Here is a 24,959-nt window from a genome sequence, read left to right as displayed (position 1 = left end):
TAAGAAGATAGAGACAAGATATCATTCAAGGGGCAATGGATTCCTTCTAACAAAGGTGTCATGCGTTTGAGGGATGACTGCACTTTGATAGTTTGATTGCTGGGTCTCTGGCATAATTAGTTACTTGCCTTCACACGTTGGGTGCATGGAACGTAAATCCCTTTGGCTCTTCTTGACTAACACTACACAATCAACGCCCATCACAAGAATTTATGAATGATTTCAGAAGATCGGATCTCCAACTTTAGGAGTACGTCCAAAAGGATATGCTCCAAACCTCACATCCAGTAAATACCATGCAATATTCATTGATGAACGCTATTTTCTTTACATGCGCATATCATGCATCTATGTCTCTCTCTCTCTCTCTCTCTCTCTCTCTCTCTCTCTCTCTCACTCACTCATAACATAACATAACATGCATGTACAACCAGACAATATTCTATACTTTATATTAATTTGGTAATAGTGCCCATTAATATTTATGCACATGCGTACTTAGTTTGTATATATTTTATACATAAAATGGCTCTCTGATCTACATAATACTATTCAAATTGAGATAGGTCGGTCAGCTGAAGGCTGAATAAAATGGCTATCAGGTGCAACATATTCAAAAATCAACAAATATACTGCTGCTTTTTTGTTTTGTTTTGTTTTGTTTTGTATTTGTAGAAATTTTAGTGACATGCCAAATGTATGGTAACAAATGTAGGCTATGGTGTGTGTACACTTTTTCGTAGTTGCATGTGCAATGCTTGAAGGTTGAATGTTGCAAGCACACTTGCAGGCTTTTAAATTTTTATAAGCTGACACTGAACCAGACTGGGAAACCATCACTCACAGCAGTGGGAGCTTAAGTTTTTATAAGCTGATCTAAGAGTTCCATCTTGATCATTATGTTTAACTTCTTTCTTCAACAATTTTAGATGGATTATTTTTTTTCCATCAGTTGCACATGGTATTCTTCCATCTGTTTTAACCAACTTTAGACAAATTTATTTGTTTTTTCTTACAAGAGAATGCTAATGGAGATATTTAACTGTTACATATTCCGCACTACCGCCACTGCTGGAACGAGATTGCAGTGCTTGATAATCAAAGTAATAAACTCAAGAAGCTAGTACTTACAAAGTATTAATAGATCAAACACTGTAGTTTGGCTTCAAAAAACAATCTCAAAACAAGAGAAATCTGCCTTATTTATGAAAGTGGGGATCGTTGCTCTTTTATTCCAAATCCTTAACACATATTCATTTCTCATTTTCCTTGTTTTCATTGTTTGTTGCTTATATCAAGCCTTTGAGCCCCTCCTTGGAAACGGAACTATGTGTCCCTTGACAAGGAGCAGTCTTGCCATGGAGGTCTTAATCTTTCAATATGATGCAGCCCTTATGCAAATCCACTTATGGAAATGCCATACCAGTAATTTTGAAACAAAAAATATCTCATGAGTTCCTTTTCGGTAACTCCTGCAATTATCATTATCATCATCTAAGCCTTACCCCAAGTAATTGGGATCAACTACATGAATCTTGTTCCACCATTCCATTCAAGGGCTAGTCCTTCAGTTAGACTGTAGATCATCAAGACTTTTCTTGCTACCTCCATCCACCTCCTTTTGAGCCTTCCTCTTGCCCTTTTAGAGCCTTCAACTTGTACCAACTCACCCATCCTAACCTGCGTGGTTCTTGGTCTCTGTTGTAATAAAGGTCATGTGTCAGCATGGCATGATAGATCCAAGATCCAAACAAATCTACAGCTCTGAAAATCTTAGCTGAGGTTCTCTAACACATCCACCTATTTCCAATCTTGGCATAGGCCCCAATATATCTTGCGGCCTATGTATTTAGTGGACCAGTGTATTTTTTGGGAAAACATGTACAGGGTTGGACCAACCTAATGGATGGATTGGATTTTGCATCCATGTGCCATGTTGGCACATTTGTGGCATGTAGATGAGCTTTATTGCACATGCGTGTTTTCTTAGCAAAGCTCTGCAATTGTTAGTCTAATAATTTGGAAATAACCAAATCTTAATTCCCTCATCATTCATGACCTGAGCTCCAAATGACAGCAATATTCCTTTCAAGTTCAACTGGAAAGCAACGTTGCTGCCATGTGACTGATGGCTACTTTTCAACTGTGAATGCTAGGAATCATCACAATTTTAGAAATTTACTTTACACAAAAAGTACTGTTAATTGATATGCGAGACTGCATTGGTTTTCAGGGAAGAGAGAAAAGAGCATGCTATCTGTTCTTGAAAAGCGTGTGCAGATAAGATTGCTGCTGCAGAGGAGTCGCTGAAAAAGAAGAAGCAGGTCATTAGCTAAACCAACCCATTGGTGCAAACTTTTAAATGGTTACATGATTTTGCATCTCCATGGATTACACGAAGGACTTGTGAAATCCAAGGCGAAAGAAAGGGAAAAAAAAAAAACAATAATCATCCAATGATGATTTTCAAGAGAATTATTGAAAGATGGATTCCAATTTTGAGTTCTTGTTTGGGGAATAAGTGGAAATCTCATGTTCCTCTCACAATGCTCACCTAGTTTCTTCTGCCAAGAATCCAAATTCTAGAAAAGTGTAAGGATTGCTTGTTGGAATCCACCATTTTCTCATCGACAATAGTTGGGGGTGGAACCTACACCTCTGCTTCATCAACAGGCACTAGGAGAATGCGCAAACTTTTTCTCATCGACCCTTCAACATGTTTTTCCATTAGAAAAAGCTCACATTATTAGTATTGACATGCTTGAACAGTAACTGCTTACATCTGAAGTGTACGTCCTCACAAAAATAATACAACCCTTCTCTATGAAGGGGAAATTTGATGACAGTGGATGCTCACATGTGCGTGTGTGTGCAATGCGCATCTTCATCTCAATGCTTAATTCTTATTGTGAGTTGCTGCTGCATTCAAGGAGTAGTTGCAGAAATAATTTTCAAATGGATACAAAAAAGGTTGCTAATACTCATGCGAAAGAGGAAGCAGTGAGAAGGTCACTCACCGTGGATTCCTTGTTGCCTCTCCCTTAATGTTGTTTTGTTCTCACCATTTTCTCTCTCTTTATAAAGCTTTGGTTATCTTTAAAAGATGGGGAAAAAAAAGGAAAAAGAAAGAAAGAAAGGAAAAGTAAAGGAAGAGATTTTTATTTATTTTTAATGAAAGCTGAATCTTCTTTGGTTTTTAAAAGATAAAATGTCTTCTTTACATAGCCAGGCAAAGAAAAGTAGATTGCAAGCATTATAATATTGTATTAGGTTATAACTTCTTTCAACATGTTAATGGTCATATCCCTTGTTGGTTCTGTTTATTATATGCAATTTCTTAGATGACTTGATGCTTGTTTGTTCCTATAGAAGATCTCATGTGCTTGTTAGCCTAAAGCTGTAAATGTTATTTTCCACAGTCGATGCACCAACATCGCATGGGTTCTTGAAAGTGAAGGCACTTTTGTCGTTGCTCATGCCGATGGAAACTTATATGTGTATGAAAGAGTAAGTCCTAACACTGGCCAATAACTGGCTTTCTTTTAACAGTTTGTGAATCTACATGGACTGCATGATACTTAAGTTTCTTATTTGTCTTAGAACAAGGATTGCATTGGCGATTCTTCATTCCCTGTCATCAACAACCAATCTCAGTTTTCTGTTGCACATGCACGGTCCAACAAGGTAATTTGGCCCTAATCTTTTCCAGCCATTTTGAGTAGTCAAAATATATCATCAGCCCTAGTGCATCAAATCAAATGAGTGCCAGTGAGACAATTGTTTTTGCACCATGCATCTAGGTACTAATATCTTTTGACCTTTCAAAAAACAAGCCTAGATTTTGTTCTAACTAAATATTAAGATGCATGTTTGCATATTTAGGAATAATAAATTTTCCCTTAATGGGGCCTAAAAGCACATATCGTTGACTCAGGGAAACATGGAGAAAATCGTGGATCCATCCATCCATCATGATGCGTGCATACACACATTCATAAACACACCTCATCCATCTATCCGTGCAAGCATACATCCATCCATCCATACTCCATCCATTCATGCATGCATATACACACATAAAAACATGGATTTCATCATACAACCATGCACCCATTAAAAAATGTAGTGCACTTTGCATTTTGCACATCAGTTACTTCCATTTTCTGTTTTTTTTAAGACTGAGAATTTATTCCTCATTGTGGCAGGCATACATGAACAAGTTGGAGAACAAGGTTTCACGTCTGGAAGAAGAGAATGAAAGGCTCAATAAGCAGAAGGTCGGCATTTCATCTCTCTTTGCGATTTTTTATTTTTTTTCTAAATGGGGTTGCAGGACCATGCAGAGTTAGTTATATCTAAGTTTTGGTCGGATATTGCCTGAGAATTAGATTGTGTTTGTTTTCCTTTCAGTTACATTTTAAGGCATCTTATGTTACAAAAAGCTAGGATTCAGTGGCCTTATTGTTGTTTTTTGTTTGTTTTTCATTAGTTTCTCATAGCAAGTTGCGATTTTGGTTCGTTCCCTTTTGCTATTGAAATGCTAGGAATTTACTTAGTATTTAGAAACTACGGGTTGCTCCTTGTTTATTTTTCTTTGTTGGATAGACTTGGTAGAAGAGAAGTATCTTGTCCCAGCTTCTTAGGGTCTGCTTCAAGGATCTTTTTTTTCTTGGTTGCCAAAATTCCTATCTAGGACCTTATCTTGTGTGAGTGAAAAATCTATATTGTCCATTATTACCACCTCTATCATGGTCTTGTTAGAGTATCTAAGGGCCCGTTTGGCCGGGTGGATTGGAAGGGATTGAATGGTATTAGGATGGATGATATGGATTTCTAGGTAATGATGGTGTTGTCAGTGGATTGTCTTGAGATCCATGGGATTGCTATATCCCTGGATTGCTATATCCAGTCAATTTGGCACGCCTAGCCAATCTGGGGATTAAACCTTCCCATCCCTTCCAATCCCACGAACCGAACATGTCCCAGGCAAATTTGAACGGATTAGGGTGGATTTGATGGGATTTAAAGGTAATGATGGTGTTGTCAGTGGATTGTCTTAAGATCCATGGGATTGGGATCAGATTACCGACTCCGTTTAGCACGCTCGGCCAATCCCGGGATTTAACTTCCAATCCCTTCCAATCCGACCGGCCAAACGGGCCCTAAGGTAAATTAATGGAATCTTACGAATATGAATGAACTGAATCAATCATATTTATCATCTACATTCTGACTGTTGAGTTTTCTTATTTCTTCAGGTTTTGGATGCTTCTTGTACATGCCTAACTTGCAACGAAATCCACTTCAAGAATATCAGGTGATGACTTTTGTTTGCTTTTTCTTTCTAAACTTTTTCATACTTGGTGTGCTTTTCTTACTGGTTTTCTTTTACAAGGCTAATTTTTGTTTCCTTTGTTGCTTATGATATGCAATACCTGCCAGCAAACAATTGAGTAGGGGTTGTATTGTGGTGCTTGTAAGCCTTGTAGCACCATATAGTTTGATACAATGACAATTTATTAATGTGATTGAAGTTCCGATTGAAAGCAAATCATTAAGAAAAAAGGAAATGAAAAAAGAAAGAAAAGAGAAGAAAAGTTCCAATTGATACAATGACAATTTTTTTTTTTTTACTGTGACACTTTCCCAACTATAGAGGTGACTTGTGAAGCTGATTGTCCTTTTATTTTCTTGTTTATCATAGGCCTTGATTGTTTATAAAGGTTCAAGTCTTCAACAAATAGAGGGCTTGGTTCTGCAGCACTCTACAGCTCCAAGCAGTATAATCTCAATGTTGTGCCACTTACCGAATCAGCTATATGCTTCTCAGCCCAATGCAGGGAAACTTCTCAGGGAGGAATTTAGGCTCATTGCAAGAAAAGGGCCTACATCACACATAGTGGACACGTGATCATGGCCAGTGAGGTTGGTGTTGTAGACATTTGCCAGAAGATGTGGCTAGGAAAGGAAGACATTTATAGTTTGTTTTAAAAACTTTAAATAGACCATTAATTGTTTTGTTGATATTGTGCTAATTGTTGTCTTCATGAATGTTAGATTATTGGGTAATTCAAATTCTCGTCATTCAATCATAGGTTTTTGATAGTTATGCAGATAGAAATTTGATAGTTAGATTGATGGAGATTTGATTGTAGGACAGCAACTATAGGAGAGGATCAGTTAGAATCAACAGGAATTTGTGTGAAAGGACAGCAATTATAGGAAAGGATTAGTCAGAATCAACAGGAATTTGTGTGAAAGGATTAGTAAAGAAGCAAGAGTAATATCTATTATCGGTACTTTAGTGGTGTTTTTTTTAGCGGCATTTCTCTAATCTTATAGCAGCACTTGTTACATTTTTTTTGGCATTTTTAGTACCTTTAGTGGCGTTTCTAACAAAATTTACATACGTTTCTTATCACTTCAACAGTGTTTTTATAGTTTTTAGCGGCGTTTTTTATCGCTTTTAACCGGCGGTTATACAATTTTTACCGACGCTTTGTGGAGTTTTTAGCGGCGCTTTTATAGCTTTTATGGGCGCTTTTATAGCTTTTAGCGGCAGCTAAAGTATAGTAAACGCCGCTAAACTGGACTATGGCGGCGGCTGTTAAGAACGCCGCTAAAAATTAGAGACCGCCGGTAAAAGATACAGCATAGCCCTTTTTTTAGTGGCACGTGCCCGACCGCCGGTAATTATTATACCAGCGGGTTTTTAGACTTTTAGGGGCGGTTTCGGCCGCCGGTAAAGGTCATTTTTCTTGTAGTGATGGTAACAAGAACAATTACATATGTAATAATTACACTTTTTAAATCCCATCCCACCTAATCCTTCCCAATACCAATACCAATACCATGGGCGAAAGGGCGTGTTTGATTTTCCAATTCCTTGGGAAATGCCCCCATGAATGGTAATAAATATTTTCCTCCGTAATTGCCGCACTACTCTTCACCATAATTGATTTGACGGCCTACTTTTTCGGTGTAAAAACGACAAATACTGTAAAATATTTGTAGGTCCCACCATGATGCATATCATATATCTACACCGTTCATCCATTATGTCAGATGAATTTATGATATAAGCCAAAAAATATGACATATCCAAAGCTCAAGTGGACCACGCCATAGAAAAATGTGAATCAAATACTTACCATTAAAAACTTCTTGGGGCCACTGCTTCTTTGGGTATGGGCCATTTGAGTGTTGGATCTACCTCATTTTTATCTCATATCTCAAAACGTTGTGATAAAATGGATGGACGAAACAAATATATCATATACATCAAAATGGGGTCCAAAAATTTAAACTACTTTCTTTGAACTGGTTTCCAAGACTGAAATTCCGTTGAATATTGCAACAGGTGAAACGGTAATAATCATCCATTTTTAAGGTATTTACCTTTCCAGGTGAAACAATAAAAGTCAAACAAGCCCTACGACCTCACTGTTGAAGCGAGGTATCTTGTGAGGTATCTTTCACTCAGTCTTCCACTTAAGCTATGGATCTGGGTGTATGGAAGGATAGTACGGATACAACACATACATCCAAGCGGGGCTTATAGAACTTAGTTACGTCATAACTTCAGTAGCAAGATATCTACCGAAGCCGTGAGTGGCTAATCCGCGTCCCAGGTTTTCATTCTTCTAGGCTCATGAGTGTGGGCCATGCTTCCTCGTTCAGGTCGTTGATCCAGGAGGCCCAACATGTAAATGATAATCGTGCATAAGGAATTCAGAGATTAGAAGATCGTAACCATCTAACTGCTAGATTGCTTTTAGCTGATTCTGGAGCGTTGCTGTAGTGGACCACACCACGGGAAATAGCATAGATAATTACAACCACTATTGAAACCTTCCTAGGGCCTACTGGTAGGTTTTAATCCCCACTGTGTGATCCACTTGTGCATTGGAACTGACTCAATTTTTGAGTTTGTATCCTAAAATGATTTGCCAAAGATGGATGAAGGGTGTGGATAAAACCCATATATCATGGTGGCCTCTCGAAGTCCTTGTTCTTTCCTAGCTATAGACAGGCAAGTGGGCCATGGTACAAAAATCAGTTTATTAACTACACACGTGTAAGTACCCAGGTAGTCCATTAATAGAGTTGTAAAGGCTCATTTATTAGATGGATGAAATAATCCAATTATAGTGAAATTGTGCAGGGACCAATCAAATACTAGGCCCACAGGATGCCTAGTTCTGATGATTACGCACATGTGCGGAAGTGCCCGACCACAAATATATACTTCTTCTAGAGCAGGGCATAGGACGACTTGACTGGTACAACTGGTTCAAACTTAAACACATGTGTGGAACTGCCCAGCCCCAAATATGTACTTCTAGAACTGGGCATGGGATGACTCGACACGTCCGACTCGCTCAAACTCGACTCGATGTGTTATATATATATATATATATATATATATATATATATATATATATATATATATATATATATATATATATATATATGATGTGACTCTAAAATCTGAATGGTCCATATGACTCCCTAGGCCCAATCTTTTACTTTGATCCAAACCTTTGTTGGACCATGAAAGATGTAAACAAGTTATTCCCTTGATTTGTATTTTCTTTACTCTGGTCCACCAGAATTTTATATCAGGGTGAAAATTTACCTCTTGATGTTTCATGGGATTCTGCATCATATGGACCATTCGGATTAGATGCCCATGACACGTGTGCAAAGGTATGCATGACTATATATATATATATATATATATATATATATATATATATTGTGATTGATACCCTTGGATCCATGCTGCCCCTAACCTAACTTAGTGCTGACTCAACTAGAGTCATTACCTCTCACCGGGTCGGACCCAGGGGTAGCTCAAAGGGGTAGGTAGATGAGGCAATTGCCTAAGCCCCCCTAATTATGAAGGTTCTATATTATAGCAAAATTAAAATTTCTTAATTACGAAGATCCTATATTATAGCAAAATTAAAATTAAGAAGAAGAAAAAAAGCTTAAAATTTTTAAAATAAAACTTATTAAAAGGCCTACATAATAGAAACATCTAAAAATTAGTTTATAAATTGGAAATTGAAAATAAAAAACAAATCCTAGAAACTAGCACTATCAATAATAGCAGTCTAACTCTATCATATCTTTTCAAAATATTAGCATCCTTCCCAATAAATTCTTCTTCTAAAACCTAGGACCACAACTACCTGCTTTATTGCTAATTAAGTTCTCAAAAAATTAAATTCTAAGCCTCATTTTTATGACTTGCCTAAGGCCTCCAAAAATGTTGAGCAGCTACTGGTCGGACTCAGTCCGGACTAGGCAAGGCCAGACCATGGATTCGGATCTGGTCAGGCATGCAAGACTCCGGGTCTATTTCAAAGCCGGATAGAGTTGGGTCAGTCCTAACTCGGTCTGACTCGACCGGAAGTCTCCTTCCTTGCTCTTATGTTATACCAGACTGTGGAAAAAGTTCTGGTGGTCCTCAGGACTAGCAAAGCAAAAATCTTAGTCCACCAGTTGGATTGTGTGGATTAATGGGAGAATAATTTCAAAAGGTAGGAACCAGTATGGATTGGCCATGCACACTACTATTTCTTCATCCGATAAAGATAACCATAATCTTTAAAAAGACAAACTTAAATGTAAAACACTAGCCTTCTATCCGCGCATGGGCTAGGATGCAGTGTGACAACTCTCACTTTGTCCATGGCCTATTTACGGTGGGACCCATCTCTCGAATGCGTCCGATAATCCGGATACATACTCACATTACCCACAAAGAGGATTATTTTTCCACACTTTAATAGTCCGCGGACTACCTGAATGCCTTTCTTTTCTTTGTTTTTTCGGGCAAAATTCGTCACATACCCATTGGTTGTGGCCCACCATCTGTGGTTGATTTTCTCTACATAAAGGAGCTTACAGCTTCTACAAAATCAAATATCTCCCTCCTTTTATAGAAAAGTGCTTGATAAAGTAGGATTTTAACTATCTCCATGGCCTTCTCTCATGGATCCCCCATCGCTCCCATCACTCAACACAAATGCCATGAGCTTAGAACAAAGAAAAACATGATACCATATGTCTCTGCTGGCCACCATCCGATCATCGCCGAAGAGCACAACCTGGTCTCCATGCCGTGTTCCAAACCATTTGATGCTAACATGGCAAGAAGATTACTACTCTTCCAAATGGTTTTGTTTTGTTTTTCAAAGAAAAATATAACTTACCATTCATGTTCTACCATGTTTTTCTTATGTAGGACTACTTTCACCTTGAACGAATGGAGAAACTCAAGGAAGTCCGGCATATGCTCCACGGTCTATATGATCCATTACAATGTATGATGATGATCGACGGCTTACAATGCCTCGGCATCGATTACCACTTCCAACAAGAAATTGAAGAAATTCTTAGTCACCTGTATATGAACCTTGGTGGAGCCGGTATTGGTCACGCCAACAATGGCTTGTATGACACTACGCTTTGCTTCCGCTTGTTGCGACAACATGGATACTATGTGTCACCAGGTGAGTCACATTCTGATATTGTCATTTTTATGTTGCGATGTGTTTGGATGCTTAATTGAACCAAATTGCAATTGTTCAATTCATTATAGTGGAAATATGAATGTAAATTTCAAATTCCACTACAAACGCATGCACCTTATTGTGAATGTTGCATGGACTAACACCACTCTGGTAATTTTCTCTTTATTTATTTGAACAATTGCAATTCGATTTGATTAGACATCCAAATAGAATCTCCCCACACAGAATTTGCTGACCCTAATGCATGCATGGAACAGACATATTCAACAAGTTTAGAGATTGTGAAGGGAGATTTAAACCACAATTAAGCAAAGATATAAGAGGAATGTTGGGTTTATATGAAGCTTCATGTCTCGGAATGGAAGGAGAAAACATCCTCGACCAAGCTTCTGATTTCACTAGCAAACAGCTCAAGGCTGCGATGACCTCAATGGAACCAGGTCTTGCGGGAGTCGTGGGCCACACCTTACAGAATCCCATCCACATGAGCTTGCCAAGGTTCAATACCAAAAATTACCTCAATCATCGACATGGAGAGTGTTGGATACGGTGGAGGATTTTGCAAATCCAAAACCATGTGAAGGGTGCGTGTGCTAGCTGTGCATGCTAGCTGTAAGATTTTTTTAGCTGTGAGATTTTTCTAAGTTTAGAATATTAGTTGGAGAAGATAAATAGTAGATTTTTCCTTTGGATTTTTTCTTTCTTTAGATGCCCCTAGGATGAATCTAGACAGGGATAAATTAGAAATTTCATAGTATAAGAAAGCCTATAAAGGCAGCAATGTAATTCGTTTTCTATTCATAAGAAAATACAGCAGCAGTTCATATCTTTCTCTTTTCAGTTTTTTATTCTACGGTGGCTGCAGCCACACATTGGCAAGTAGTTGGGATACAAACCCAACAAAGTGGTATCAGAGCAGCATTCGATCATTGGCCCTCATCAGCAAAAGGCAGGTCCTACTGTACTCCCTGTTTCCAAAAATCAAATTGCAGCCGTGAGAAAGAGGTCTTGCTGCCCGTTGCACTCCCTGGTTTTTCAAAAAAATCTGTTTTCAAAATCAGATCCTAAAGCTGTTTTTTCAACACCTGTTTTTCAAAAGCCGTGAGAAGGAGGTTTGCAAATCTGTTTTTTAAAAAATCAGATTTCAAAAAAAATCTGTTTTCAAAAATCAGATTGCAGCAGAGCAGAAAAATTTGTTTTAAAAAAAAAATCAGATTTCGAAAAATCTGTTTTTTCAAAAATCAGATTGCAGCAAACAATCTGTTTCAAAAAAATCAGAGATTGAAAAAAAAAATTTCAAAAAATCAGATTTCAGCACAAAAAAAAAAAAAAAAAACAAAATCTCTTCTTCTAGTCCATCCTTTAAAAAAAAAAGAAATAGAAAAAGATGGCTAGCACAATCTAGCCGCAAGTTCCTAAGTTGTCAAAGGACAACTATGAAAAATGGTGCATCCAAATGAATGCATTGTTCGGGTCGCAAGAACTATGGGAGATCATCACCGATGGGTATGAAGAACCTACTATGGAAGAAGAAACCGCCTTCACCAACGAAGAAAAGACTGCGCTCAAAAATCAAAGGAAGAGAGACAATAAGGCTTTATTTCTCCTCTATCAAGGGTTGGATGAATCCACCTTCGAAAAGATTGCCGAAGCAACATCAAGCAAGCAAGCATGGGATACCCTTGGCACCAACTTCAAGGGTGTAGATCGAGTGAAGCGGGTTTGCCTTCAAACATTAAGAGCCGAGTTTGAAGCGACTCACATGAAGGAAGGTGAGAATGTTACTGATTATTTTTCGCGTTTTCTTGTAACTGTCAATAATTTGAAAAGAAATGGTGAAAAGATTGAAGATGTCCGAGTTATTAAAAAGATACTTCGATCCCTCACAACCAAGTTTGAGCATGTGGTTGTGGCAATTGAAGAATCAAAAGATATTGAGAAACTCTCCATTGAGGAGTTGATGGGATCATTGCAAGTTCATGAGCAACGAATGCAGAAGAATGCCAGTTCCATGCCGATGGAACAAGCTTTGGAGTCAAGATTGACTATGAATGATAACAATGGTGGACATGGAAGTTCACAACGTGGTGGACGTTTTACTAACAATCGCGTAAGAGGCAGAGGGCGCGGATACCAACAAAGTCATGGCCAAAACCAACAGAAGAATACCAATTTCCGTGGAAGAGAAAATGGTAGAGGTAGATCTATGCGTGGACGGGGAAGTTCAAAGAACATCCAATGCTATAATTGCAACAAGCTTGGCCACTATGCATCTGATTGCTGGAGCAAGCCGGTAACTCAAGACGAGTTATCCAACTATGCTGAAGCATCAGGCCATGAACAAGAAAGCTCCACACTTCTCCTTGCACAAGAGAAAAGTAGTGATTAGCAGGATGTATGGTATCTCGACACGGGTGCAAGTAATCACATGTGCAGCGACAAGAAACTCTTTGTGGAACTCACAGAAGGAGTTCATGGCGATGTAACGTTTGGAGACACATCAAAAACGCCAGTGAAAGGTAAAGGCAAAATCAAAATCTTTCAGAAGAATATTGTTCCAAACTATATCTCTAATGTGTACTACGTGCCCAACATGAAAAGTAACATACTGAGTCTCAGACAACTCCTCGAAAAAGGGTATGTCATACATATGGAGAACTCTTCTCTTTCCATAAGAGATATCCATGGACGTTTGATTGTAAAAGTCCAGATGGCGAAGAATCGTATGTTTCCTCTCCATATAAACACAATGCTTGAGAAGTGTTTTTATGGGAAAGCAAAGAATAATTCCTGGACGTGGCATCTTCGCTTTGGCCATCTAAACTTCAGTGGCTTGAAACTTCTGTCCTCATCAAGCATGGTGCATGGCCTGCCTACCATTGAAGCTCCAGAACATGTGTGTGAGACATGCACACTTGGGAAACAACAAAGAAACTCCTTTCCGAGTGGAGTATCCCGAAGAGCAAGAGAACCGTTGCAGTTGGTTTACACTGACATCTGTGGACCATTAGAGCCAATCTCTCTTGGAGGTAATAAATACTTTATTACCTTCATTGACGATTTCAGTAGAAAATTGTGGGTGTATGTAATTAAAGAGAAGTCTGCTGCTTTTACTATTTTTAAAAATTTTAAGGCCCTTGTTGAAAAAGAAAGTGGTCTTAAAATCAAAACTCTCCGATCTGACAGAGGTGGGGAGTACACCTCAAATGTTTTTCGAGAATATTGCAGGGAACATGGCATTAAGCAACAACACACTGCAGCATACACGCCACAACAAAATGGAATTGCAGAACGGAAGAACCGCACCATCCTCGACATGACGAGGACCATGCTAAAGGAGAAAAGTCTGCCAAAGAATTTTTGGGCAGAGGCAGTTGCATGTACTGCCTATCTGCTTAATAGGTGTCCGACCAAAAGTGTTAGATTCAAGACACCGCAAGAAGCATAGAGTGGATACAAGCCGAGCATGGCGCACCTTAAGATCTTTGGGTGTGTCGCCTACGCTCAAGTTCCAGAAGTGAGAAGGAAAAAACTTGATGATCGTGGCGAGAAATGCATCTTCATCGGTTACAGCGAAGAGTCAAAGGCATACAAGCTCTACAACCCACTAACCAATAAGCTGGTGGTGAGTAGAGATGTGGTATTTTGTGAGGAAGAAGCATGAAAATGGAATGAGGGAAACTCGGCTAAAGAAAAGCAGGTCGAGGTCGAAGAATACGAAGAAGAGAGACCTGAGATTCAAGAGTAGACATCACCCTCTTCGAATCGCCGAAGTTCAGGAGTACGCTCCATCTCTCCTGGAAGTACTTCATCAAATAAGAATTCATCCAGCACATCTTCATCCGATTCTTCTTCACCCTTGGCTCCTATTAAAATGAGAATCCTCAACGACGTCTATGCAGAAACTGAGGAAGTAAATTTACTCTGCCTGTATGCGGACTATGAGCCTCTCACATTCGAGGAGGCTGTGAATGAAGAATGTTGGAGAAAGGCTATGGAAGAAGAGATTCATGCCATCGAGAAGAATCGAACATGGGTGTTGACCTCACTCCCCAAAAGCCAGAAGACCATTGGTCTCAAATGGGTGTACAAAATCAAGCGGAATGCTGATGGTAAGATCGAACGATATAAAGCAAGGCTCGTAGCAAAAGGTTACAAATAGAAATATGGCGTAGACTATGAAGAAGTTTTCGCCCCAGTTGCTCGCCTTGACACTGTAAGAATGATAATCTCCCTTGCAGCTCATCACAGTTAGATGATTTACCAACTGGATGTGAAATCTGCATTCTTAAATGGGGTACTTGAAGAAGAAGTATACGTTGACCAGCCTGAAGGCTTTGTCATGCAAGGGGAGGAACACAAGGTGTATCGGCTGAAGAAAGCCCTATATGGGTTGAAGCAAGCTCCTCGTGCTTGGAATGCACGGATTGACAGTTATCTTCAAGAAAATGGTTTCGTCAAATGTCCATATGAGCATGCTGTCTACACAAAGAAGAATGCCCGTGGTGATATGCTTATCGCTTGTTTATATGTTCATGATCTGCTGTTCACTGGGAGCAGTCAGGCGATGTTTGAAGAATTCAAGCAGGCTATGTTCAAAGAGTTCGAGATGACTAATGGTGGATTGGTGTCTTTCTTCTTGGGCATTGAGGTGAAGCAACAAGTCGGCGGCATTCACATATCCCAGAAGAAGTACACAAAGGAACTTCTTGAGAAGTTTCAGATGGTCGACTATAAAGCCGTAAATACACCTGTTACAACAGGCCTGAAGCTCACGAAAGATGGAGAAGGAAGAAATGTCGACTCAACCCTATTCAAGAGGCTAATCGGAAGCTTAAGGTACCTCACAATCACTAGGCCAGATATAGTCTACAGTGTTGGGCTTCTAAGCCGGTATATGGAAGCCCCAAAAGAGTCACACTGGCTAGCTGCAAAACGAGTATTGAGGTATATCAAAGGGACTATTGAGTTTGGTCTTTTTTATCCGTACAATGATGATGCAATGTTGTATGGATACTCTGATAGTGATTGGGGTGGTGATCAAGATGAAAGAAAAAGCACCACAGGCTATGTTTTCTATCTTGGGTCGACAGCATTCACATGAAATTCGAAGAAGCAGAGTGTGGTCACCCTGTCCACATGTGAAGCAGAGTACATGGCAGCATCGTCCACCGTCTGTGAAGGAATTTGGTTGAGAAATCTGCTAAAGGAGCTGAAACATCTGCAGGAAGAATCCACAGTCATATATGTGGATAACAAGTCGGCAATCGAGCTAGCCAAAAATCCGGTGCAGCATGGAAGAAGCAAACACATTGATACCCGATACCATTTTCTGAGAGATCATGTGAAGCAGAAAACGATGAAATTAGAGTATTGTCATACTACGGAACAGGTGGCGGATAAGTTCACAAAGGCATTGCCGACAGATGCATTCAAACGACTAAGAATGATGCTCGGAATGAAGCCGGTTTTGGTTTGAAGGGGAGTGTTGGATATGGTGGAGGATTTTGCAAATCTAAAACCGTGTGAAGGGTGCGTGTACTAGCTGTGCATGCTAGCTGTAAGATTTTTTTAGCTGTGAGATTTTTCTAAGTTTAGAATATTAGTTGGAGAAGATAAACAGTAGATTTTTCCTTTGGATTTTTTCTTTCTTTAGATGCCCCTAGGATGAATCTAGACAGGGATAAATTAGTAATTTCATAGTATAAGAAAGCCTATAAAGGCAGCAATGTAATTCGTTTTCTATTCATAAGAAAATACAACAGCAGTTCATATCTTTCTCTTTTCAGTTTTTTATTCTACGGTGGCTGCAGCTACACATCGGCAAGTAGTTGGGATACAAACCCAACAGAGAGAATGGGTCCACTGGATTCTTACACGAACTTGCAAAGTTGGATTTCAATGCTGTCCAATCATTGCACCAAAGGGAGTTCAGAGAGGTTTCGAAGTAAGCCATTAAGCTACATTTATCGAATCAATTGTGTATTTTTTATTATGAGCTATACAATCTAATCTGATGCTTTCCTTTGCCATTTTAGGTGGTGGAGAGACCTAGGCCTGGCACAAAAGCTAAGTTTCGCGAGGACTAACCGATGAAATGGTACATGTGGCCCTTGGCGATCCTCTAAAATCCTCATTTCTCAAAGTATAGGATCGAGCTCACAAAACCCATTTCACTTATCTATATAATCGATGACATTTACGATATTTATGGGACGCTCGATGAACTCACCCTCTTCACTGAGGCAATCGATAGGTGCTGAACATTCTATTTCTTCTTCCTCGTAACAAATTAAATTGTGTATTTTGGTATTTTTATATAGTTTTTTTTTCCTTGTAATCTTAATTATGTTTAACCATTTTTACAGGTGGGAAGTCTAAGCTGTAGATCGGCTTCCAAGGTACATGCAGATATGCTTCATGGCCCTCTACAACATCACCAATGATATCAGTTTTCTGGTACTCAAGGAACATGGTTGGAATCCCATTCATTCATTGAGAAAAACGGTAAATTACCATATACAACGACTTTCATGAAGATCCCACTTATGTGCTAATAATTTACCTTTCTTTTTCTCTTTTTTTTTTTTTTTTTTTTTTTTGTTTTTGTTTTTTTTTTTGTTTTTTGTTTTTTTTTGTTTTTTGTTTGTTTGTTTGTTTTTTTTTTTTTAACCAACTCAATTTCCATTGATATGAGAAATATACAAGATTTCTGGAGGGTCCCAACAAAAAGATTCCGGACTGCTCCTATCGTGTTATAAAGAAAGATGAGAACTAAGACAAAGAAAGAGGCTCCAAAAGGACCAGAAGGCAGCCAAAAAAGACCTGGGGCGAGGCAAGCTGCTGCTAGGAATGCGCTCTGATGGTCCCGAAGCCTACCTTGTCAAGGAGAATGAGGCCCCTCGTGACACGAGGCAAGGAGGCGAGGGAAGGAAAGAACTTGTTGGTTTGAGAGCTACTACTACTTGGCCAAACTGTCGGCAGGACGATTCGCTTCCTGGAAAGCGTGGACGATATGAAAGGAGCCTCTGAGGAGGAGGGAAAAAATCCTGGATAGCCAATACGCCCACTTCCAAGACGGGGAGTATCTTGCCTGAAGACATTAATTCACGACCCAGAAATAGTCCGATTCGAGAATAATGTTGTGCAACCCCTTCTCGATGCAGATAGAGACTCCGTCATGGACAACCCTTAATTCTGCCAGGTTGTTGGAAGCACTGCCATATCCGTTAGCAAAGGCAAAGACCACATTCCCCTGTTAATCATGATAGATCCCACCCCCACTAGCCGGACCCTTATTAGACAAGGCAGAGCCATCTATGTTTAACTTTAGGAAACTGTCGCTAGGCCTGGACCATCTGATAACTGACGCACCGCTAGTGGGATGAGGAGATCGGATCGGGAGAGAGGCAGTTGTACTGCCCTGAGCGGCTGGAGACAACGGATTTGCAAACTTCGAAAATAGCATGTAGAGCCACCATTTCACTCTGGAGAGTAGGACAGAAGAGGAGGTCTGCCTGCTGTCGTAGCGTGCTTCATTTCTGGCTTTCCAGATCTCGCAAAGCAAGAAGACAAGGGCTAGCCAAAAGCACAAAGAGCTGATGGAGCGCAGCAGAGGCTTGAGCCACCACCAATTAAGACGGTCTTGGATGGAAGATTGGCTAAACATGGGAATCCCGAATAGGGCTGCCACTTGAGACCAAAGTTGAGAAGCCAGTGCACCGTCCATGAAGAGGTAAGAAGAGGACTCAGAGTTGGGGCTGTTCGGATCACCGTCCGGGCAGCAAGAACATTTAGAGGCTAGGCAGACCCCTTTCTTCTGGATGAGGTCGTCGATGGGCAAGGAGCGATTGAGAAGCTTCCACACCAGAAGGGAGAGCTTAGGCGGAATGAGATGGTGCCAAATGAATTTTGGCCAGGGGAGAGAAGGGGCTCTGTCACAAGTGACGATCCAAGCAGTTTTAACCGAAAATTTTCAAGAGGGGTCCAACGGCCAAACCGATCTATCTTCACCATCAGTAATGCAGAAACCTCCTTGCACTATGAATTCACACAACCAGGTAGGGAGTGGGTTTAGGGTGTCACGTTTCAGCCCGTTGGAGTCTAGGAAATCAACAATGGATCTGTTCAAAGGGCTTGAAGTAGTCATGGAGGGCAGGGAGCTCAAAGGACCTAGGCCAGTCCAGTTACTGTTCCACATACTGCTGGAGCCGCTGCCAATTGACACCTAAACATGATTATCCAAAATGGGGAATAGCCGCAGCAAAATCCTCTAGAGGGGGAGCCGTGAGCAAACCTGCAGGGAGAGGGAACGACAGAGGAATCCAACATGTATTTGGAGCAAATAAAGCAGCCCCAAAGGCTGTCCTTCCACTCGTATTTGATGCCCCAAGCCAGCTTGAGGTGAAGGGAGCGCATCACCTCACTTAATCTCCTGATGCCGAGGCCACCCTCCGACTTGGTCCTGGTGATAACTCTCCATTTCTTCCAATGAAGCATCTGCCTCCTGTCTTTGCAACTCCAAAAAAAAATTAGCAAACATCTTCTCAACCACAGAAAGAACTTTTTTTGGAATTGGCGAAGCTGCCAACGTGTGAATCGGGATCCCGCTAAGGACATGGGATATTAAGGCGAGATACTCAGCTTGGGAGAGGATGCGGGCTTTCCAGCCATTGATTCTCGCTGTTCACTTGTCGATTAGAGGGAAGAAGGCGCTACATTTGACTTTTCCTTTGATAATTGGGACCCCCCCAGATAAGTTGGAGTAGAAGCGGCTCTTGAAATCCCCAGGATGGCAGAGATACTTCTGACTCTGGACTGGGACAACTTGGCTGAGTAATAGAAAGAGCTCTTTCTCAAATTTATTTTTTGGCCTGACGTGGACTAATATGTGGAGAGGAAGCTCTTGACTTCAAGTAGAGATTTCTTGGCCCCATTGAGAAAAAGGATCGTGTCATCAGCGTATAGAAGATGAGATACCTACTGGCAATCTCTTTTGACCTTAAATGGGGTGCATAGGCCCGAGGAAGAGAGGTAGGCGAGACCCTTGCTGAACACCACGGAGGAAATGATGAAAAGGCTGGGGATAAGGGGTCGCCCTGGCGGAGCCCACGAGTAGATTTGAAGAACCCACAACTCACCCCATTAACCAAAATCGAAAACCAAGTGTTGCACCAACAGGTCTCCATCAGTTGAACCCAGCCTGAGTTGAAACCAAACTTAAAAAGGACAAGCTTCAGAAAATGCCACTCAACCCGGTCATATGCTTTTTTCATGTCAAGTTTAACAACAATATTACCTCCCCTGACCTTTCTCTCGATGTCTCGAAAAATCTCTTGGGCCATCGCTATATTCTCAGCAATATAGCAGCCTCTGACAAAGGCCCCTTGCTCCAAGGAGATCAACTTGGGCAAGAGGGATGACAGCCTAGAAGCTAAGACATTAGCAAAAATCTTATAAATAACATTACATAAGTTTATCAATCTATAGTCTGTGAAGGATTTGGCCCCCGGCTTCTTGGGCACAAGACAAACAAGCGTGGAAGTGAAGGCCCTAGGTAAGGCCCCCCCTCCAAAAAATTCTACTATCACTGCGTGGACGTCGTTCCCGATGATGGACCAACACCCCATGGAAAAAGCCGCAGATAGCCCATCCGGGCCAGGGACACCATCTTTAGGCATCTTGAGGACTGCTGCTCTAACTTCCTCCAGAGAGGGGCTACGAAGAAGCATCGAGTTATCGTCTTCCGACACCAGGGAAGGGATGAGAGTTAGAAGCTCCGAGGGGACGAAGAAGACCCTTCAGCCATCAGAAGCTCTTCCAGAAATCTCATGGCCTCACGCTGAATGGCGGGCTGATCGGAAATGATCTACCATCAGTCAAAAGGATCTCCTGCATGCCTAGTCTGCGCGTCTTCTTCGTAGCCGAAAGGTGAAAAAACTTTGTGTTTCTATCCCCCTCCTCAAGCCAGGAGATTCTGAACTTCTGCTTCCAAAATATTTCTTCCGCCAGCTCCATGTTAGATAGCTTGAGCTTAGCCTTGACAATGTCTACCGCTAAGACCGACAAATCTCCTTGGGCGATAGATTCCAACCTACAAAGCTCTTGCTCCGCTTTAACAACATTTTGAAAGACATTACCATAGACATCTCTATTCCAGACTTTCAGCTGACATCTCACCCTTTTTAGCTTAAGCAAAAGATTCTCAATTGGAAGCGGAGACAGAACCCCAGCCCAAGCATCTTCAACGACTTTAGGGAAAGAGTTACAAAGCAGCCACATCCGTTGGAAGCGAAAAGGTTTGGGGACAGACGGAGCAGCTCTAGGAGTTGACATAAGAAAAGGGGCATGATCTGAGTTGACTCTGGGGAGGTGCTTGACGAAGAAGCCTGGGAAAGATTGTAGCTAGATGTCATTACAGAGGACTCTATCGAGCCTGGCCCAGGCTTGAGAAGCACTAGCATGGTTATTACACCAGGTGTAAGAGTTGCCTATAAAACCAGCGTCAATCAGCCCCACAATATTGATAGCTGCCCTGAATTCCCGAGAGCTTTCTGGGTCCGGGTTCCTGTAACCGATCCTTTCCGAGGAGTTAAGGACTACATTGAAGTCTCCTCCCACTATCTACGGGCCAGTAGAGGCTGAAGCGAGGGCAGCCAAGGAATTCCATAGCGGCCGCCTGTTACCACGTGAGCATTTACCATAAACAAATGAAATCCGAGGGGAAATCACCTAATTAGCAACAGAAATATCTACTGTGATCATTTGGTTAGTAACCTCAATAACAGAAATCGAAATGTCATTACGGTGAAAGATCCATATCTTTCCCCCACTCATCGGCATTCGAGAGGGAGGAGTGGAAGCCTAGCTTTAGGCCAATGCCTACCCTTCTACTATCTCTCACCATAGGCTCCAAAATTGTGAAGATAGACGGCTTATAGGCGTGGATAAATCATCTTGCTAAACAGATCGTGGCCGTATTGGCCACCCCACGGATGTTCCAAATGTGCTGCTAACCATTTATTTTTTCTACTATGAGTGTGGGGGCAAACAAGATTGAATATAACATACTGATATTTTCACTAGCACTTGTTCTTTGTGTACCCTACCCATCCCATCAGTGACCAGGAATCTAGAGGTTTGTTCACCTTCCATTTAAACTTATATGGGTATTGATTGCAAGTACTTTGATAGAATAATACCAATGTTCCAATTGGTGGCTAAGAAAATGGGTGGTCCTTATTTATTATAAGAGTGAAGGTGATTTGGACCATGCCGAGGATCACCTTTGATTGCCTAAGTCACTTTGATTGGATGATCTTATGTTAGAAAAGGGCCCATGATGTTCACCTTTGGACAATCACTAGTGGATGGGAGCACACAAGTTTCCCCCAAAATCCTTTACCCCATTAATTTTTGGAAGTATAGTTTGGCATTAATTATTATTATTATTTTTACACAAATTAAAATTTGAATTTAAAAATGAATTTTAAATTTCAAATTCAATAAGATAAGGAAGGGATATTGGAAGAGATGAGATTATCCCTCCTTATAATTGTTTACTTGTTGCTGTTCACCTTCCATTTTCAACTTTTATGAAGGTGCCAAAATTATATAAGCTGTCATATCTTATGGCCATCCATCTAAGTCGCCTTTGGACAACCTTCCAATCAAGGACTATGGAAATGATCATTTTATATTGATTATATATTAAGAAGGCTTTAGTCATTGATTTAGTCCAATATCAATGATGTGGGGCCCACACTTGTAGGGTAGCCTGTGTTAGCCCATCTCTATTCCTTATTCTTTTACAAATACAAAGTTTTCTAGGCCCTGGAAACTTTCATCTATCCGTCAGAATGCAGTGGGCTGACTTGTGCAAGGCATTCCCGGTAGAAGCAAAATGGTTCGCCTCAGGACAGATGCCAAAGGCCGATGAGTACTTGAGAAATGGAGTGATTAGCACAGGAGTACATATTGTCTTGGTCCACGCATTTTTTCTCCTGGGCCATGGGATCACAAAGGAGAGTAAAGAACGCGTGGATGGTATTCTCATATCCATTCCAGCAGCAATTCTAAGGCTCTGGGACGATTTGGGTAGTGCCAAGTTACAAACATCAGTGGCTGTCATTTCATAGATTTTAAATCTACATATGTGCTTTGTGACACCTAGGCATATGGTAGTGCATCAGTGAGATCCAGGTCATTGACTGTAAGGCATGCAAAATGGTTTTGGTTGATTCATCAGATGGGCCGTGCACGTTCGTTGAATATGGATAGTTGGCTTATTAGACATAAATTTTAACCGTCTATTTTCCTTGTGCATGCCTGGACATCTGACAGTAAGTTCTCTGACCCGGTTTTTGGACCAGGGCATGGTTGCGGTGCCTGCTACTTGATGAGTGGACAGGATCTAACGCATGCTGCTATATTGGCTTTTGTGACATAAAGGCCACTGTAGTTCTCCAGAGGCATGTTCCTCTGTATGCTTGCAGAATAAGCTTATTCTACTACTACTGAAAGCCAGTGGCCCGGCGTGATTCAGGGCTCACAGTCAGAAGGTGTGCCTTTAAATTTCATGCCGTGTCCCCACATCAGGTCGATCCAAAACACAGGTGGGTCACACCATTGGTGAGGAGCCGCCCACCGTAACATTTCGGAGTGTGTCCCTTCTACTGAATTTTTCATGATTTAATTGCTGTGCCCCACCTAAATTTTGGGTAAGATTTTTTTCCTCCCTAGACAAGATAAGAGGGCTTACATGATACATGAAGTAGATGTCATGCATACATCATATGTAGAATAAGCTTACTGCACAAACATTGTAGATGTACCATCTGATTCCATGTGCAGGTATAAGCTTAGCGTGTGGGTCCCACCTTGATGTTTTTGTAAGATTACAATATGTCCATGATGTGCTCCCCCTCTTATTCTTCTTGGCTGTAAAAAACCCAAGTCAACCAAAATTCTGGCGGGTCACACTATCCGAAATCATGTGGCGTGGCCCTAACTTTTGAAACGATTAAAAATTTTTAGGTGTCAATTCAGCCTGATGGGGTGACTTACGACTGGATTAGATGGCATATTAAATAGTATCCCCACCAAATGTATAAGGTTTTCAACAGTGGACATCCCATACAACTGTTTTGAATGGGTTTTTTGGACGCACATGATGGATGAATTGAACATCATTGGTGGGAAATGAGTGTAGTACATGTCCTTATAAGTCTCTCGTACCCATTTTTTACCCATTCGTCTCTCTCTCTCTCTCTCTCTCTCTCCATAGGATGAGAATCAAGAAGGAAAAAATGGCTCGTACGTGGAATGCATCATAAAAGAGCATGGCATCACATCTCCATCTATTGCGCGAGAACATGTCATGCTAATGATTTCCATGGAATGGAAGAAGCTCAACAAGGAATTCATCTCCTCAAGCTCATTCTCTCCATCTTTCAAGGAAGCCTCACTCAACAGTGCACGTATGGTGAAAATTATGTACAGTTATGACCAAAATCAACGGCCACCAACTCTTGGAGGACACATTAATTCATTGCTTAAAGAAAAAGTGCATCTCTAAGGAAGCCCATGGAAAAAAGAAAAGAAAAGATCTTATACCACTCAAGCTCCACGAGTATCCACATGTATGCACGAATATGTGGTTTTTTTTTTTTTTATTTAAATAATAAAATAAAAAATAAAAAATAAAAAAAATTGGGGGTGAACACGTGTATCTGTGCCATGTTTTAATTGAATTACTGCAATGAAAAAAGGTACTAGTAAAATTACACTTCTCATTGGTAGGATGGTCTTATTATATCAATGATACCCGTAAAAATAACTGCACTTTTTAAAAGCGTTAATTTTGTCTCTCCAAGTGTTTGTATATGGAATTTTCTTTTTTAACTATATAATGGGGGTCGTTGCACAAAACCTTAGGATCTAGCCTCCTGAATGCACCAGAATTATGAGATAATAATACAATGAAATAAATCAAAGCCCAAATCACACGACACAAGAAATTTTTACATGGAAAACCCTTAAAGAGGTAAAAACTATGGGACCTCGTTCAGAACAATAATTCACTATGAAGTAGAATATTACAACCGATCACAAGCACATACCGCATAGATCAAACCTTCTTCACTCCCGCAGGAGTGGATAAATAATAAGAGAATAAAGAAAACAGAGAAATCTCACTAATTACGAGGACGTAAAAGTGTTGAGACGTCGACTACGAGGTAGATTACCTCTACGAGCAGAATCTCCCTTCCACAAGCTTTCTCTCTCTCTTTTTCTCATTCTCTCACCCTTTGATAGCCCTAAACCCTTTAGCAAACCCTTGTAAAACTTTAATAAACTCTCTTGCATTACCTTAAAATAATCCTAAGACCCTTATTTATAGTTTAGGTAACTCCC

At 40.5% G+C, this 24,959-nt stretch overlaps 1 long non-coding RNA gene and 1 pseudogene across 1 annotated transcript; both read left to right on the top strand.

The window, feature by feature from the left end:
* The first annotated feature begins 3,496 nt into the window (after positions 1–3,496).
* Positions 3,497–4,466, top strand: LOC131220641 (uncharacterized). The gene is made up of 2 exons (XR_009158749.1): positions 3,497–3,684; positions 4,206–4,466. It is a non-coding gene; the product is annotated as an uncharacterized LOC131220641 (long non-coding RNA).
* A 5,785-nt stretch (positions 4,467–10,251) lies between these two features.
* On the top strand, positions 10,252–24,213 carry LOC131220245 ((3S,6E)-nerolidol synthase 1, chloroplastic-like; annotated as a pseudogene).
* The last annotated feature ends 746 nt before the right edge of the window (positions 24,214–24,959 follow it).

Source organism: Magnolia sinica, chromosome 12 (genome assembly GCF_029962835.1).
Source record: "Magnolia sinica isolate HGM2019 chromosome 12, MsV1, whole genome shotgun sequence".
Lineage (NCBI taxonomy): Eukaryota > Viridiplantae > Streptophyta > Magnoliopsida > Magnoliales > Magnoliaceae > Magnolia > Magnolia sinica.
Note: the sequence above shows the minus strand (reverse complement) of the source record. Positions and strands in the feature narration are given on the sequence as shown.